The sequence below is a fragment of the Carex rostrata genome, chromosome 20 (genome assembly GCF_964058835.1).
Source record: "Carex rostrata chromosome 20, lpCarRost1.2, whole genome shotgun sequence".
Taxonomy (NCBI): domain Eukaryota; kingdom Viridiplantae; phylum Streptophyta; class Magnoliopsida; order Poales; family Cyperaceae; genus Carex; species Carex rostrata.
This window is the reverse complement of record NC_135937.1, coordinates 3,076,866-3,080,525: the sequence shown is the minus strand read 5'-3', so window position 1 is coordinate 3,080,525 and position 3,660 is coordinate 3,076,866. Positions and strand designations below refer to the sequence as shown.

Sequence of the window (3,660 nt, the reverse complement as noted above, 5' to 3'; positions counted from 1 at the left end):
TCTCATGGTTTGTTTCCAAAATTAGAGTTCCAAATTAAATTTTATTTCAAAAAATTCCATTGCCGGGATTTCAAAAAAGTTATTACTTTCTAAATTTCAGAATTAATTTTTTTATTTGAAAACATCAATTGAATTCTGAATTTAAAAAAAAAATCCTTACCTATTTTATTTTCAAGTGATTCCAATTTTCATAACGTTTCCAGATTTCAAAATTTTCAATTATGAAAAAACAAATTCAAAAATTTTATTGGCCAAGGGATTCTATAATATGAATTCAAATTGGTAAGTTCCAAATAAGGAAAGCTCATGGTTTGTTTGCAAAATTCGACTTCCAAATAAAATTTTAAATCAAAAAATTTCCATTGCCGGGATTTGAACCCGGGTCGTCTGGGTGAAAGCCAGATATCCTAACCGGACTAGACGACAATGGATTTGTATTTCAGTTGCATTACGTATTAATTATATCATGAGTATATGATTATTCCTTGCTCTTCAGTAGCCAGCGATTTGAAATGTATCGTCTGTCTGTTCTAGACCTAACAACTGCAATCCATAAATTTGCAAAAAAATTGTGCATGTTCATGACGTACAGGTATACACAGCATATCAGAAAAATATGTACTCATGATCACCTAGATTACAGAATGAAATTATGCAGCTTGCTAATTTATACTTCCTTTTTTTAATTATTGCTAAAAAAAAGTAGGTTCTCTTTTCGATGTAATTATGCATCTTGCTATTTGTAGATATAGAATGGAGACGATGAACTTAATTAATGACGCGATATGAAGAGCACCTGTTTTTACCGTGAAAAAAAAATGAAAAACTTAGGTCAGAGGTATTATGTCTGGCATATAACCACAATATATAAGCCGCAAAAGATCGAACATATCCAGCAACAAATACAACAGAATTGACAATATTCTAGTAGATACACTTTTTGATAATTCAAATTTGCGAATGGATAATATTTGTAAGGATCTGAAATTCTGAACAGTTGCATGTTAAATCTTAACCGCTTAAATTAAATTAATTATTAAATTTTGCACGATAAAGATATTAAAAAGATATATGAAGTCAGAAAATCAAGATGAATAAAGAAAAACAAAAAATATAGAGAAAATTATATTTTTGGTCCTTTTAATAAAAGGACTATGATCCCCCGTCGAGCAGGAAATCAAAGCGCTGCCTCTCCGTTCAATAAAATTGTTAACTATTCTTGTTCTTCTTTTTTCTTAAAAAAAAGGTTTTTTTTTTTCGGGGTAAGAGAAGTTTCTCTACTGAAATTGCGTTAACTCAAAAAGAATCTTTTGAGTTAATACATCTCGACCATCTGAATTGATTTAAAATTTATGCGAATTAGATCCATACTAATATTAAAAGAACTCATATCTTATAGGCAAGAGTCAGATTGACTCTGTTTAAAATCAAACGGTTGAGATTCATTGGCTCAAAAGATTCCCTTTTGAATTAATGTAGAGGATATGCATTCCTCCACTGCCTATATTACATTTCTCGAGAAAATCAGTTGATGGGTTCATTTTCTCTAAACCTTGTTTGGATGGAGAGTAGAGGAGGGGAGGGAATGGAATAGATAGAAAACTTTCTCTCAAATCGTGTTTGGTTGATAAAATTATGGTGAAGGTGAAGGGTACAGGAGGAAAAATGATTAACCTTCTATAACTATAAGTCTATAATTAATAGAATTGATTTTCTTCCCAATTTGGAGTGTAACGGATGGAAAGAAATTGTGTTGCAAATATTTTCAGAAAAAAATGACACAAATGCCTTGTCATATATATCTTATTCCTATATTATTATCATTCAACTTTTTTTTACCACAAATCTAGACAGCCATAGTTGATTGAGCAGATTTTTTTTTTTTTAATACACCAAGTTTAGAGTCAGAATCGTTTATCCATTAGAGCCGTTTACACATTCTTCTACGTTTTTTTTTCTTTTGCAATTTGAAGCCCGTGCACTTACCACCTTACATCTGAGAATGAAATTCAGTAAATAATTTGAAGCCCATGTACCTCCATTTACCAGTAAACATTCCCATTAATATTTAAACTGCTATTCAATGGATATGGCTTTTAATTTATTTACTGTATTAAGTTGTTGTAGTCGTTAATTATTTATTTTGTTTGTCGTACGTAGTTGTTTATTTATAGATGCCAATTGAATATTAAAGTAGTTTTGTGTGTTTCAGTTTTTGAAGTTTTTACTATTGATGCCAATTGAATCACACGCATTTAAGAGCGCAATTGAACACATTCACCATTTAAACGTTATCAACCATCTAAATGTTATCAAATTTTTTTTTTTTTTTGTCGATTTGGTACCTGTACTGGACTTCCAACTTATTTAAATTGAACGATATATCTACAATTGGTCGCATAGTTTTCTTCAAGGTAATCTGTTTTTGTTCTTGACTATTGATTTATCGGACATATATATTTTATAAGGTGTTGGTACCGATAAATTTGTTTTTAGAGAGAGTCGTCGTTCGGTACCAGTGATAGCTGGAAAACAACTCAAGTATTTATCAATTTTTGCAATGTATGTGGTTGACGGTATTGAGACTGATAAGATATTAAGCACCAATTTTTTACAATCTTATTTTATAACTAAAATTTATTTGAATGATACAATCTGACATTATTAAAAAGGAGAAACATAAAGGTCAGAGATGCCGTATTAAAGGGATTGACTTGGAACTAAAATCATAGGGTGTTAACAAAGAGAGATTATGCATTAAAGTCTATAGAATGTGAAGATAGGAAGTCCCTAATCAAGAATATTTTGGCTGTGTAACTCTTAATTAGAGATTATTGTATCTCTCAGCAGTATTTCAACCATGAGACAATTGTATTTAATCCTACCACTTCATGAGTGGAGGAGTCTTGAACTTATGCTTGTAAAATGTATTTCTTTTTTTGTTTTTTTTTGTTTAAATTATCTAATTGTGTTTTAAGATTGTAGAGGGTATAATAGTCAAATATGCTAAAACCATTTGATTAACCTTCTACAATTTTAATTAACCAAACAAGAAACAAGACGAGAAGGAAAGTTAAATTTATTTTTCCTCATTAAACATCCAAATACAAAAAGGTTAATCATGTTAATCTTTCTTTCTATTCCATTCCATTCTTCACCTCCCCTCCCATCCTCTACTCTCCATCCAAACAAGGTGTAAGAGTGAGTCTGTGGTAGGCATAGCACGATTTATAATACAAATCAATATTTTCATTTTTAAAGTTTTAACAGTTGATATGAACCGTTCAACATGATTTTTATATGAATATGTATTTGCAAACCAAATTTTATTTTTTTTAGAATATTTTTTACTATTTTTAAATATAGATGGAAAATCACTATTTTTGAATGATTTAGAATTTTCAGATCGAGTAATTTTCTACCAATCTTTAAAAATAGTAAAAAGTTTTAAAAAAATATATAAAATTCAATCTGCAAGTACATATTCATATAAAAAATCATGTTGAACGGTTCAAATCAACTGTTAAAATTTTGAGAACGAAAATATTGATCTGTATTACGAATCAATCCATGATACATAGTACCATAAATTCACTCTTCTTTTAATATAATGTTTCCATTATTCTGTAATCTAGGTGATCATGAGTACATATTTTTCTG

General features: G+C 29.4%; 1 non-coding gene across 1 annotated transcript; it reads right to left on the bottom strand.

Annotated features, from left to right (window-relative positions):
- Nucleotides 1-357: 357 nt before the first annotated feature.
- On the bottom strand, nt 358-431 carry TRNAE-UUC (transfer RNA glutamic acid (anticodon UUC)). The gene has a single exon. It is a non-coding gene; the product is annotated as a tRNA-Glu (tRNA).
- Nucleotides 432-3,660: the final 3,229 nt, after the last annotated feature.